The sequence below is a fragment of the Zea mays genome, chromosome 4 (assembly GCF_902167145.1).
Source record: "Zea mays cultivar B73 chromosome 4, Zm-B73-REFERENCE-NAM-5.0, whole genome shotgun sequence".
NCBI lineage: Eukaryota > Viridiplantae > Streptophyta > Magnoliopsida > Poales > Poaceae > Zea > Zea mays.
The window spans coordinates 166,838,804-166,852,879 of NC_050099.1; the positions used below are offsets into that span (position 1 = coordinate 166,838,804).

General features: G+C 48.6%; 2 pseudogenes; both read left to right on the top strand.

The window, feature by feature from the left end:
- Window positions 1-1,505: 1,505 nt before the first annotated feature.
- LOC109945853 (uncharacterized) lies at window positions 1,506-3,213 on the top strand (annotated as a pseudogene).
- Window positions 3,214-5,840: 2,627 nt separating this feature from the next.
- LOC103655650 (uncharacterized) overlaps window positions 5,841-14,076 on the top strand; it is a 55,105-nt pseudogene continuing 46,869 nt past the window's right edge.

The following is a 14,076-nucleotide window of genomic DNA, read 5'->3' on the forward strand; positions in this document are numbered from 1 at the left end:
GCGAATATATTTCCGGCTCGCCCGAGGCCCTGTCTTCGCCAAGAAGCAACCCTGACCAAATCGCCGCACTGGACGACCAAATCACAGGAGCATTTAATGCAAAGGTGGCCTGACACCTTTATCCTGACGCGCGCCCCCCAGCCGGCTAAGCCGAAGTGACCGCCGTCACTTCACCGCTCCACTGACCGGCCTGACAGAAAGACAGCGCCGCCTGCGCCACTCCGACTGCGGTGCCACTTGACAGAGTGAGGCTGACAGGCAGTCAAGCATGGCCGCAGGCACCATAGGAAGCTCCGCTTCGCCCGACTCAGGGCTCGGACTCGGGCTAAGCCCCGGAAGACGGCGAACTCCGCTCCGCCCGACCCAGGGCTCGGACTCGGGCTAAGCCCCGGAAGACGGCGAACTCCGCTCCGCCCGACCCAGGGCTCGGACTTGGGCTAAGCCCCAGAAGACGACGAACTCCGCTCCGCCCGACCCAGGGCTCGGACTCGGGCTAAGCCCTGGAAGACGGCGAACTCCGCTCCGCCCGACCCAGGGCTCGGACTTGGGTTCAGCCCCAGAAGACGACGAACTCCGCTCCGCCCAACCCCAGGGCTCGGACTCCGCCCTGGCCTCCGCCGACGGCCTCTGCCTCACCCGAACCAGGGGCTCGGACTCGACCTCGGCCACGGAAGACAGACTCGACCTCGGCTTCGGAGGAGCTTCCACATCGCCCAACCTAGGGCGCAGACCAGCCACGTCAACAGGAAGAGCCATCATCACCCTACCCCGAGCTGACTCGGGCCACGGGGAACAAGACCGGCGTCCCATCTGGCTCGCTCCACCAGATGGGCAATGATGGCGCCCCGCATACTCTGTGACGACGGCGGCTCTCAGCCCCCTTACGGAAGCAAGGGGACGTCAGCAAGGACTCAACAGCTCCGACAGCTGTCCCTCCGCCAGGCTCCAGCACTCCTCTGACGGCCACGACATCACACCAGCTGGGTGCCAAAATCTCTCCGGCTGCCACAACGGCATGTACATAGGGCGCTAGCTCTCCTCCGCTAGACACGTAGCACTCTGCTACACCCTCCATTGTACACCTGGATCCTCTCCTTACGTCTATAAAAGGAAGGACCAGGGCCCTCTTAGGATGTGTTTGGTTGCGGGTCAGGACGGGATGGAACAGGACCATCCCACACACTAGAGTGTTTGGTTGTGAGTCAAGGCTGAGACGGGACCATCCCCACAAAAATACTATCACTAGAATATTGTCCCTATTCATCCCTCTGGATCGGACGGACAATTGCGTCCTCCCTGGGACAAAGCCCCTCACGAGCCCTTCTCATCCTCAGATCCAGCTCCTTCACCCCGCTGGCCGGCGAGCGGTGAACTCCAGGTGCAGAGCGGGACAAGGCCCCTCACGAGCGGTGAGTCCCCTTTCCCCTCTACTCTCCTCTTCCCCTCTGATCTCCTCTTCCTCCTCCATCCCTGGGCGTGGTGGCGACGTACCAGGCACCTGAGTTATGCTCTACTGCGGCGGTGTGGTGATAGCATCCGACGTGGAGAGCACGCCGCAGCTCTGCTTCTTCTTGCTCTGCTTCGCATCCGACGCTGCTTCTTCTGCTCCCTCTGCTCACGTCGCCTCGTGTCCCTCGCCTGAACGGTCGCCCGAACAGGAAAGCAGGCACCTGGAGGTCACGCTGCACCTGGAGTTCCAGATCCCGGGTGCCATGTCCATCCACGCTGCACCTAGAGTTCTAGATCTTGTAGTACTGTAGTCTAATTGATTTTTGGTGCTAGTCTGATTGATTTTTGGTGGACTGATATCACAAGTAGTACTGTAGTCTGTAGGTAGTAGGATTGATTCGCCACAACATTAGTAGTACTGTAGTCTGTAGTGGATTAATTTGCCATGTTATAGGTTCAGAGAATAATGTCTAATCTTCACATGGAAAAATAAGCTCAATTAAGAAGAGCGATATTCCATATCTAAGAAATGAAATCGTAGATTCATGCGTACTATAATGTCTATATAACTAAAAATAGGAAAAGATAAAAATGTATAACAAAAGTATGAAATATATAGGAGTAGATAAATTAAATTATAACAAACTTATATTTTGATAAATGTTCAGTAGAGAAAAAATATATAGGGAAGATAGGTTGTTCCTTTGTTACTGCTTCTTGGCAACTCTCTCATCTTCCTATTACACATATCTCAACTTTCAGACTTATGTACACATAATGCAGATTTATAATAATCCAAATGTAGGATCACAAGAATGATGCTGATTGTTTAAATAAGCCTCTTGAACACTTTGCTGAGATGCAAACAATATTTGGAAACACCATGGCCACAGGTAAGTTTGCAAAGGATTCTAGTGTAGCTTTAGGTGAAGATGATGAAGTTCAAAATGAAGAGGTGATGGCACATGCTTTCACTAAAAGGATGTCCAGTTGTGATGATAATGCCACAACATCTTCTACAAGCAAGACCAGGAAGAAGGCAAAAAACGTGATAGTGAAGAGGAGGGGTTGATTGCTGCATTCAAAAGTGTCGGGGATACCTTATCCAATGTTATTGAGAAGGTTGCCACAGGGGACACTGATGTGCCAGATGATCTTTTTGACAGTTTGATAAACCTTCCAGGTGTGTGTGCTTTATTCTTAACTTCAGATTTTGTAACCTATTTTCTATTGATCTATTTGTCCAATAAAAACTATTGTAACCTAAAACCTGAAAACTATTGTAACATATTTTTTGACAATTTGCAAAACTTTGCAGGTTTTGAGCAAAACCACATATCTCTGTATTTCAATTATCTGGTGGCGCACCCTCACATTGCTAGAACCTTCAACAAGTTGCCATTCGACCACAAGTTAATCTAGGCTCACAATTTCATCAGTGAAAAGTTCCCAGGAGTGTGAGGGCAATTGGTAGGTAGGCTTGGAGGGTTCTTTTGCTTGAACTACATCGAACAATGAATTGTGATCTATGTACGTATGGATTTTGTAGAAGCCTTGAACTTGATATTATGTGTACCCAGGAGTGTGAGGGCAGTTAGTAGATAGGCTTGGGCAGTTCTTTTGCTTGAACCACATCAAACAATGAAATGTGGTCTAAGTACGTGCAGATTTTGTGGAAACCTTAAACTTGGTATTATGTGTAATGCTAGAACACATTATTATGTATTGTGTGGAATTAATAATATGTGTGTTTTGTGGACTTAATATTAGTTGTAACATATCATGAGATGGGGGCAATGGCTGCAAGCATTTTGACTGAATTCTATTTTCTGTGAAGGACAAGTGTAACAGTTATCTCTCAAACCAAACAAAGGACAGGACCAATCCATCCCAGGTTATACCTCTAACCAAACAAAAAACAAGGACCATCTCATCCCTCTGACCAAACAATACCAGGAATCATTCCATCCCCCAACCCAGGGATCATTCTATTCCGTCCTCATTTGTCCCGCAACCAAACGCATCCTTAGAGAGGGTTGGCCGCGCGGGGACGAGGACGATATAGGCGCTCGCGCGAGGCCGCTCGCTCCCTCTCCCGCGTGGACGCTTGTAACCCCCTACTGCAAGCGCACCAGACCTGGGCGCGGGACGAACACGAAGGCCGCGGGATTTCCACCTCTCTCACGCCCATCTCCGGCCACCTCACTTCCCCCCTTCGTGCTCGGCCTCGCGCCGACCCATCTGGGCTGGGGCACGCGGCGACATTTCACACGTCGGCTTAGGGACCCCCCGGTCTCGAAACGTCGACAGGACTGTTCACCGAGACTGGTCCTGGCGCACCGGACACTGTCCGGTGCACCCAAACCGAGCTGCATTTAGCTGTACACAGCCAACTCTTTTCCAACACATTTTCTCCTGTTTCTAGCACTTAGACACAATACATTAGTCTTCAAATCAATGTACTAAGTCTAGAAACATACCTTGTACCTTGATTTGCACTTCTTGAGTCTTTGGCACAAATTAACACTTAAAGCATTTGTGTTGGGCACTTAATCACCAAAATACTCTAGAAATGGCCCAAGGGCACATTTCCCTTTCAAACACGCGTAATACATCGGCTATAGGTTGTCACGGCCAGTCACAACCCCTTTATGGGATGCTGATGGACACATACCCTGAGCAACCGCAAATCGGCAGTAAATCAGCCGATCTGCACATGCCCGGACCGTCTGAGCCAGCAACGGTCGGGCCCATTTTTAATGAGTTACCTAGACATGCACCCGAGCCACAACATATGGCACAAAATCTAAACTACCTAATCGGATGGTCCGCATACAACGACGGACGGTCCGCATATAATCACGGACGGTCCGGGCCAATGTCCGGACAGTCCGCGCATGACTTTTTTGAGGAGGATTGTTACTTGAATCCTCCCCTGTCCCAGCAACACTTCCCATCACACTATGCAATGCATCAGCCCATTAATACAAAATCTAGAGCCTAGGAAAGCTTTCCGGCCCTGCCTAGAAGGCCGGAAAGGAACGATCAATCCTATGAGCCATATAGGGCAAATGTCAATGCACCACATAGCTCAAACCAATCGGGGGGAAGACAACATGCCAATATCCAGCCAACCCCACCTATGTTTGACCAGAGAGTCGGTGGTCTCGCACCGGCTGCCATTGATATAGTGAGGGAGGAAATAGCTGGGGTGTTCCGAGATAAGCTCGGAGTAAGCATGGTCCCTGGGGGGCAATCATATCGGAAACCTTATGACAACCGATTTGATCACCACCCATACCCACAGGGAACCAGGATACCCGAATTCGCAAAATTTTCGGGTGACCAAGGAAAAAACACGTGCGAACACATAGGCCAGTTCTTAGCACAATTAGGAGAATTGGCTGACACAGAAGCATTTCGCGTGCGTTTATTTACATTGTCTTTAACAGGAACCGCGTTCGCATGGTACGCCACTTTACCTCCTAATTCTATTTTGTCATTGGGGGAGTTAGAACAAAAATTCCATGATCACTTCTTTTCCGGTGATTATGAATTAGATCTGGTAGACCTAGTAGCCCTGCGACAGGGGAAGGACGAATCAGTTAATGAATACATCCGGAGGTTCCGGGATACAAGAAATCGATGCTTCCAAATACACTTAGCTGAAAAACAGCTAGCATGATTGGCCTTTAATGGATTGTGATATTATTTAAAAGAAATATTAGAAGGCATCCAATTTTTCATGCTAGCACAATTACACCAGAGAGTTTTGACCTGTGAAAGTCGAAGCAAAGAGACTGCCAAAACCATTTGTCACAATGCCCATATAGTAGAGTGCGACCAAAGTAGCTCGGACGACGAATCAATAGAAGTATATGCTACTAAAATGGTTTAGCCAAAGCAGGCCAAATCTTCGGCTTGTTCCTCCTTGCAGCCGGTTCAAAAGAAACGGCAAGAGGAGGTTAAGTTTACATTTAATGTTGGTAAATGTGATAAAATATTTGATGAGTTACTCAAAAATGGCACCATTAAAATAAATCACACTGTTCCATCCACCGACGAGCTAAAATGTCGTGCATACTGCAAGTGGCATAACTCATTTTCTCATGCCACTAATGATTGTAATGTATTCCGTCGATAGATTCAATCGGCCATTAACAAAGTACGAATGAAATTTCAGGAAATGCAGGTGGACACAGAGCCCTTTCTGATGAACATGATCGATTTTGAGGGCAAGAGGATCCTGGTTCGGCCAAACACAGCCGATAAAGGCAAAGACAAAGAGATAATCATCGGCAACACAAGAGAGGCTGATGGGAATCATAAAATTTCTTGCAGGAAAGTGGTGGCCGAGAAGACTCCCGATGGAGGGGAGACTCTTAAGGCCGATGGGCATCACGACCTCCAGCGCTAGGGGGCAAGCGCAGACCAAGAAGCAGAAGCCCGTGCTACGCATCTCGGACGGTCCGACGCACAGGCGCAGACGGTCCAGGACCACACCGGACGGTCCGGAGTATTCCAGCGGACGGTCCGATCATACTCAAGACCCGCAACGACCGTGTACCTTCAAACCACGACGACCAGAGATAGGTACGTGCAAAACAAATACATTTAAAGCAGCTGGTCGGCTGGTCAAATCCGGCCCGACTTTCGATCAATTATTGTCCAAATATGTGAAAAAGAAGGCCGACCCCAGTGACCGGCCAACAAAGCGACCTCGCTCGCCCATTCGTGAGCAATATCAGGTAAGACCGATTGGACCACCTCACCAATCGGAAAAAATGGAAGGTCATACTGTCCAATTAAGACCTGACATACCTACATGGACACCTCCACCCCCATATCCACATATGCCATATCCATACGCATACATACCTCCACCATATGTACCAAATCAAATGTGGGGCATGCCACCATACCCGTTTGGGATGCCACAGTACCCCTCTTGGGGGCACCCCAAACATCTGTATTCAATAGGTTGGCACCACCAGTACAAGACCGATTGAGCGCCGCTCAATCCGGTCACCAGACATAGGCCCAACAAGATTGCCGAACTACTCGACCTCAAAGACCGACCAATCCGGCAGGGGGGCATATGCCTGCAGCAACTAAAAGAATGACAAAAAAGGACATAATTAAAATAGGTACAGCGGATGTCGTCATACAGAAAGAAAGTGAAGGGCCGATGATTTTTTGGTGAATCGGCCAACACAAACAAAACAGAAGATACGGCTGGCATAAAAATAGCCGATCCAAAATACTTCATGCCTCGATGGTGCCCAACAGGATTGACACGGTCCCAAAAGCAAAAATTACAGCGCCTAAGAGCAAAATAGAGCCAGGAAAAGGAGGCGGAAAAGATATTCAATGACACACATCCACAGTACCCGCCACCGAAAAAGAAATGGAGACCAGAGGCCATTGTGGAAAAGCAAACGGCTACAGAAATAGAAAAAACAACACTTGTGCAGCACCCTGCAGGTATGGCAGACAACCTGGCTAACAAGGCCAGACAATCTACACCAGGCGCGGACCGTCCGACCCCTGAGTCCGGACCGTCCGCACCACACCAGGACGCCTCCGACGATGTGCCAACACCAATGGAGGAGGAGGACCTACTGGGAGAAGACCTGATCGACTACGAAGCTTCTCTAGAGCGCCCAGGTATGGATGTAAATGTTATTACATTTTCCGCCGATTGTACTATAGTCGGCGACGATGAACCTGTTGTTGCCCAGTTTGATTTTGGTCCTAAAGAAGCTGCCTTTACTAAACCAAAGGAATCGGTAAATCATTTAAAGCCGCTCTTCGTGTGCGGTCACATTGATGGGATATCGATTGCTAAAATGTTGGTAGATGGAGGGGCGGTTGTAAATCTAATGCCTTATTCATTGTACAGAAAATTAGGTAAACAAGATGACGAACTTGTCAAGACCAACATTACCCTCAGCGGTGTTGGAACTTATAGTTCGATCAAAGCCAGGGGAGTCACGTCCGTTGAATTAACCATCAGGACTAAGACCCTTGATGTTGCATTCTTCGTCGCTGATGTAGAAGGAAACTACAGTCTAATCCTAGACAGAGATTGGATTCATGCCAACCAATGTATACCTTCTACATCACATCAAATGTTAATACAATGGGTAGGCGATGATATAGAACAAGTACATGCTGATGTATCGGCCTGTATCGCTGTGTCCGATGCCCCTGTACTCTGGACTTATGAGACTGCTACATGTCTCACAGGAGTAGATTTTTCTGATTACCAGTTCATAAGTATAGATAAGAAGGGTTTCATTCTTGTAATGCTAGAGCCGATGGAGAATCGGCTAAATCCTAAATAAAGTTTAAATGATGAGTACACACAAAATTCATGAGTCCTTGGTCACGGACAGTTCGGCTTCTAAGGCCGGATGGTTCGGTCTTTCACAAAACAGTTCATACTTTAAGACCAAACATCTACCACAGCGTAAAGACAATATTACAGATGATCCCGCCCCCGAGACTGGAGAGTCCGCCATCACACAAAGATCATCTGATTCCTCTGTGGGGGACATGATAGAGGAATTCAGAGATCTCGATAAACTAGGACAGTGGTTTACATCGGTCGATCCTTTGGAGGAGATCGACATAGGAGATGGTAAAACTCCAAGGCCGACTTTTGTAAACAAGACCCTAGAGACCGATCCTAGAAATGAGATGATCGGTCTATTGAAGGAATATTCGGATTGCTTTGCTTGGAATTACACTGAGATGCCGGGATTAAGCCGAGAGATCGTAGAGCATCGGCTGCCCATTAAGTCCGGTTTCAGACCTTTCAAGCAGAGAGCTAGAACATTTCGTCCTGATCTTCTCCCACAAATCAAGGACGAAATCCACCGGCTGCTAGAAGCTAATTTTATTAGACCTTGCACATACGCAGAGTGGGTCTCCAATATTGTGTCGGTGGAGAAGGAGCCAGGTAAGCTTAGAGTATGCATTGATTTTCGCAATTTAAATAGAGCAACTCCTAAAGATGAGTATCCCATGCCCATAGCCGACACATTAATCAATAATGCATCAGGAAATAGAATTATTAGCTTTCTTGATGGTAATGTCGGATATAATCATATTTTCATGGCCGAAGAAGATGTGTTTAAAATGGCCTTTATATGTCCAAGCTTCATTGGTTTATTTGAGTGGGTTGTCATGACATTTGGTCTAAAAATGTCGGTGCTACTTATCATAGGGCTATGAATTTGATCTTTCACGAGCTGTTGAGAAACACTGTGGAAGTCTACATTGATGATATTGTAGTAAAATCGGCTGAGTTTAGTTCTCATTTAGCTGATTTGCGCAAAGCCTTTGATAAGATGCGTTGGTATGGTTTGAAAATGAACCCACGTAAATGTGCTTTTGGAGTGTCGACTGGTAAGTTTTTAGGATTTGTCATCCATGAACATGGTATAGAGATAGACCCTGACTGAATCAAGTGAAAGCACTAGAGTAAGGGAGGGAAGCAACACACACAAATCCGCAGTAATACGCACACACAGCCAAGACTTGAGCTCAAATGAATAGCACAAAGTTCACCACTAGAACGGAGCTCAAATCACTAAGAAAGTCAATCGAGTGCGCGAAGATGGAGTGTGATTGACTAAGAATGCTCAAAGTATGCTTGGGTTACTCCTCCATGCGCCTAGGGGTCCCTTTTATAGCCCCAAGGCAGCTAGGAGCCGTTGGAGGCATTCTTGGAAGGCAATTCTGGCCTTCTGTCGGGTGGCACACCGGACATTCCCTGTTCACTGTCCGGTGCAGATCGCCTTCCTAAATTGGCACACCCGATCGTTGAAGACTTGGAGCCGTTGGCGCACCGGACACTGTCTGGTGCACACCGAACAGTCTGGTGCCCCCATCTGACCGTTGGCTCGGCCACGCGTCACGCGCGGATTGCGCGGCCGACCGTTGGCGCGGCCGACCATTGGCTCACCGGACAGTCTGGTGCACCACCGGACAGTCCGGTGAATTTTAGCCGTACGCCGCCGACGAATTTCCGAGAGCGGCCAGTTGACCAGATGCCAGCCTGGCGCACTGGACACTGTCCGATGCACCCAGACTGCGCAGAGTCTTGGCTGCTCCAGCAAAGTCTTTTTCCTTTTGTATTTTCTCTGATTCTAGCACTTAGACAAATATTTTAGTACACAAAAAACAATGTACTAAGTCTAGAATCATACCTTATTGATGATTTGCACTTCATCCACCATTTTGCACAATTTACACTTAAACCATTTGTGTTGGGCACTTAATCACCAAAATACTTAGAAATGGCCCAAGGGCACATTTCCCTTTCAATCTCCCCCTTTTTGGTGATTTATGCCAACACAACAAAAAGCAACTAAAAGAAGTGCAACAGTAATCCAATTTTGAACAAGAATTGTTTTTGATTCAAACTTGGCATATTTGGATCATCCTTTGCCACCACTTGGTTTGTTTTTGCAAATCAACTTTGATTTCCTATCTTTAAGTCAAACACACTTGTTGAGGCATAAAGAGAGGTATTCCAAGAGAAATTGATCAAAGATTCAAAAACTCCCCCTTTTTCCCATAATCAAACATTCTCCCCACAAGAGACCAACTTTTGACAAAAAAGAGACACTTAGAGTATTTTGACTAATCAAAAGTTCTAACTCTACTATTTTCAAAATTCTCAAGTGGTAGCTGATCCATTTGCTTTAGCCTTAATTTCTCCCCCTTTGGCATCAAGCACCAAAACGGGATCATTGTTGGCCCTTAAACCCCATTGCCTCACCAAAATCTTCAATTAAGAGTAAAAGGCAAAAAGAGCATGGAGATGAACTTGGAATAAGTTACTCTCTCCTCGGAGTGCAGTGGAAGTCTTTCATGGTCCAAGTCCACCTTTCCCTTTCAATCCACCTTTGAGACTAATTTAAGTACTCAAGTACACGGTTAGTCTCAAAGGGTCAAGTTGTAGCACATCTCCCCCTAAATATGTGCATTACTCACACATGGACTTTGAGGTCCGGGGATTGTATGCACAACTTGAGCACCATATATAAACAACAAAATGCATAAAAGAACATGATCAAAGGCATAAACACATATATGCTATAGATCAATCCAAGTTCTGCGAATCTAAGACATTTAGCTCACTACGCAGCCTGCAAAAGGTTGACTCATCTAGAGGCTTGGTAAAGATATCGGCTAGCTGGTTCTTGGTGCTAACATAAAACACTTCGATATCTCCCTTTTGCTGGTGGTCTCTCAAAAAGTTATGTCGGATGTCTATGTGCTTAGTGCAGCTGTGTTCAACAGGATTATCCGCCATGCGGATAGCACTCTCATTATCACATAGGAGTGGGACTTTGCTCAGATTGTAGCCAAAGTCCCGGAGGGTTTGCCTCATCCAAAGTAGTTGTGCGCAACACTGTCCTGCTGCAACGTACTCGGCCTCAGCGGTGGATAGGGCAACGAAAGTTTGTTTCTTAGAACTCCAAGACACCAGGGACCTTCCTAAGAATTGGCACGTCCCTGATGTACTCTTCCTATCAACCTTGCATCCAGCATAATCGGAGTCTGAATATCCAATTAAGTCAAAGGTTGACCCCTTTGGATACCAAATCCCGAAGCAAGGTGTAGCAACTAAATATCTAAGTATTCGCTTAACGGCCACAAGGTGACACTCCCTTGGGTTGGATTGAAATCTAGCACACATGCAGACGCTTAGCATGATATCCGGTCTACTAGCACATAAGTAAAGCAAAGAATCTATCATAGACCGGTATGCCTTTTGATCAACGGGCTTACCTCCTTTGTTGAGGTCGACATGTTCGTCGGTTCCCATTGGAGTCTTTGCGGGCTTGCCGTCCTTCATCCCAAACCGCTTGATCAAATCTTGCGTGTACTTTGTTTGAGAGATGAAGGTGCCGTCCTTTATTTGCTTCACTTGGAATCCAAGGAAGTAGTTCAACTCGCCCATCATCGACATCTCAAATTTTTGAGTCATCACTCTGCTAAACTCTTCACAAGACTTTTGGTTAGTAGAACCAAATATTATGTCATCGATATAAATTTGGCACACAAATAAGTCACCATCACAAGTCTTAGTGAATAAAGTTGGATCGGCTTTCCCAACCTTGAAAGCATTAGCAATTAGAAAGTCTCTAAGGTATTCATACCATGCTCTTGGGGCTTGCTTAAGTCCATAGAGCGCCTTAGAGAGCTTACACACGTGGTCGGGGTACCGTTCATCCTCAAAGCCAGAGGGTTGCTCTACGTACACCTCCTCCTTGATTGGCCTGTTGAGGAAAGCGCTCTTCACATCCATTTGGAACAACCTGAAAGAATGGTGAGTGGCATAGGCTAACAAAATACGAATAGACTCTAGCCTAGCCACAGGAGCAAAAGTCTCCTCAAAGTCCAAACCTGCGACTTGGGCATAACCTTTTGCCACAAGTCTAGCCTTGTTCCTTGTCACCACCCCGTGCTCGTCCTGTTTGTTGCGGAACACCCACTTGGTTCCCACAACGTTTTGCTTGAGACGTGGCACTAGTGTCCAAACTTCATTTCGCTTGAAGTTATTAAGCTCTTCCTGCATGGCCAACACCCAGTCCGGATCTAGCAAGGCTTCTTCTACCCTGAAAGGCTCAATAGAAGAGACAAAAGAGTAATGCTCACAAAAATTAGCTAATCTAGAGCGAGTAGTTACTCCCTTGCTTATATCACCCAATATCTGGTCGACGGGATGATTCCTTTGAATCATCGCTCGGACTTGAGTTGGAGGGGCCTGTGGTGCTTCTTCCTCCATAACTTGATCATCTTGTGCTCCCCCTTGATCACACGCCTCTTCTTGATGAACATGTTCATCGTCTTGGGTTGGGGGATGCACCATTGTTGAGGAAGAAGGTTGATCTTGCTCCTTTTGTTCCTGTGGTCGCACATCTCCAATCGCCATGGTGCGTATTGCGGCCGTTGGAACATCATCTTCATCTACATCAATAAGATCAACTTGCTCTCTTGGAGAGCCATTAGTCTCATCAAATACAACGTCACTAGAGACTTCAACCAAACCCGATGATTTGTTGAAGACCCTATACGCCTTTGTATTTGAGTCATAACCTAACAAAAACCCTTCTACAGCTTTGGGAGCAAATTTTGAATTCCTACCTTTCTTCACTAGAATGTAGCATTTACTCCCAAATACACGAAAGTATGACACGTTGGGTTTGTTACCGGTTAGAAGTTCGTACGACGTCTTCTTGAGGAGGCGATGAAGGTAGACCCGGTTTATGGCGTGGCAAGCCATGTTCACAGCTTCCGACCAAAACCGCTCGAGCGTCTTGAATTCTCCAAGCATCATCCTTGCCATGTGTAACATCCCAAAATCCCAACCTAGGTTTGAAACCCTAACCCCCCCTAATCTCCCCCCCTTGGTTTTATTCTTCTCCCTAACCCTACCCCTAGGTCACCCAATCATTTGCATATACTTAAAATGATTTGAAGCACCTCACATAGACCACATTTATCACCAAGTCATTTAGAGAATTTTTGTTAAGAGAAAAATAAACAAAATGACACAAAAAAATAGAAAAGAAAAAGGAAAGAATTAGAAAAAGAAAAGAAAAAGGAAATTCCTCTCCCCTCTCGCGGCTGGGCCGACTTCCAGCCCAGCTCGCGCGCGCCCGCCTCCCTCCCCTCCTTCCGGCCCAGGCGGCCCAAACCGCGCGCCACTCCCGCCCGCTGACAGCCCGACCCCGCCCGTCAGCGCCCCGCCCCTCTCTCTCTCGCGCGGACCTCTCCCGCTGACAGCCCGACCCCACTAGTCAGCTCCTTCTCCCTCGCCCATCCCTCACCGGCGCGATCGCCGCCGAGCACCCCTCGCCTCGTCGCCTCGCCATCAATGCTCGCCAGCCTCCGCGACAACCCCGCCACTGTGCCCGAGCCGTCCCCTCATCCTCAGCCTGCCCGAGCCGTCTCGTCGCCGTTTGCTCCATGCCCGCCATCATGGAAGCTCGTCGGAGCTCGCCGTCCTCTCCATCCCTCTCCCCCTCCCGGGCGCCTATAAAAGGGGCAGCCGAGCCCGAGCACTCCACACCAGCCCCGGCCTTCTCCTCCACCCCTCCCCGAGCTCAATTGAGCTAGCAGCGCCGCCGTGCTTCCCTCCACCGCTCCGGTAAGCTCCCCTCTCCCTCCCTGGCGACCTTCCGTTCAATTAAATAGTGCCAAGAGTTCCGCCACACTTCCACGTTCACGACACGCCACCTCCCCCACTCTATTTCGGCCGGAAAACTCACCGGCGGCTTTGCCGCCGCGGACACCCGCCACCGTGCCGCGGACCGGTCGCCCTAGGCCCCCGCAGGCGAAATTAGCCCCGCCCCTGTGATCCTCATCTACCACTCATGCTCCGCCACCGCTTCCCCGTCGCAAAACCGGACCGACGGCGGAGAACCGCCGCGGATCCCCACCGCCGGTCGAACCCCGGTCGAGCCCCTCCCCCCCTCCGTTGTCGCCAACGCCGTCAGCCCCCTCCTCTCTCCCTGGCTGGTGGGCCCGCGCCTCCACGCTGTCCCCCGCCGTCTCCCCCGCACAGCTGGGCCAGCTGGGCCGCCAGCCTCGCTCGCGCGAGCG